The sequence below is a fragment of the Solea solea genome, chromosome 3 (genome assembly GCF_958295425.1).
Source record: "Solea solea chromosome 3, fSolSol10.1, whole genome shotgun sequence".
Lineage (NCBI taxonomy): Eukaryota > Metazoa > Chordata > Actinopteri > Pleuronectiformes > Soleidae > Solea > Solea solea.
In genome coordinates, this window is record NC_081136.1 from 11,031,056 (window position 1) to 11,032,157 (window position 1,102).

Sequence of the window (1,102 nt, forward strand, 5' to 3'; positions counted from 1 at the left end):
TGTGTATGTTTCTGTGGAAACGAGAGGGTCAAACAAGCTTCATGAAATAGAGTAAATGCAGGAAAACAAATATCTATATAAGCAAATATAACTTAATCCTTTTAATGTCAAGAGTTTCAAAAAAATACAAGGACAGCAATAAAAAAAAACTTGAAGGTTGTAAAAACCTATAAACTACTGTACAGTCAGTTCATTTGAAACCTTAAATGGGCTTTAAATCCACATAAATTAAAACAAATACAGAAAAAAACTTAGCAAACGTATACAGGCCTTTGTATGTGTACAAAACTATAAACCACAGTAAATCACAAATCAAGCTCTTTAATATGAATTGAAATCCACATAAACATAAAAAAAAGAAAAACAACAAAAACCTAAAAACAAAACACTTGATAAAAACCTAAATGATTTCAGTTCATTCGCAGATTTTAAGAAGAAAACTTGCTCACTTTACTTTGAAAAAACTTAATGAATGGAGGTGTTACCAATTAAATCTGTTGTTTTTTAAGACTGTGACCTTTTCAGTGTTTACAGTAAGTCATTTTGTTTAGCTGTTACATGGTTCTATTAAAGTTTGACAAACTCAGTGTTTGTTTATGTGTACACAATTTATAATTTAACATTTAATGGATGTTAAAAACCTCATAAAACAAGGATAATAAGGAAAATCATGAATACTGGCCTTTACCTGTGTGTCTATGTGAACAAAGTGATAAAACATGTTTGTATAATGTGACATTTTTTGATTAAAATGCTTCATGTACCAACAGTTTACTGTTAAATATCCATATAAAGCGTATGTACTGGGCTGAGATGCATGAAAAAAATAATAGAATATATAATCAAACGTTTTTGTTGTGTAAAACGCAATCGGACAAGGCGACAACATCTGCAAAAGTGGCTGTTACGGATACAATAAATTATTGAATTGACAAATAAATAAATCATATACGAGTGGTTGAACATTTTGCGAATTTACTGCAGTGAGGGACAGAATTGCACACAGGTCAAAGGTCAGCGAGTGATGGTGAAGGTTCAGTGATCTACAGTAAATACACAGACAACAACAACAACAACAACAACACACACACACACACACGGA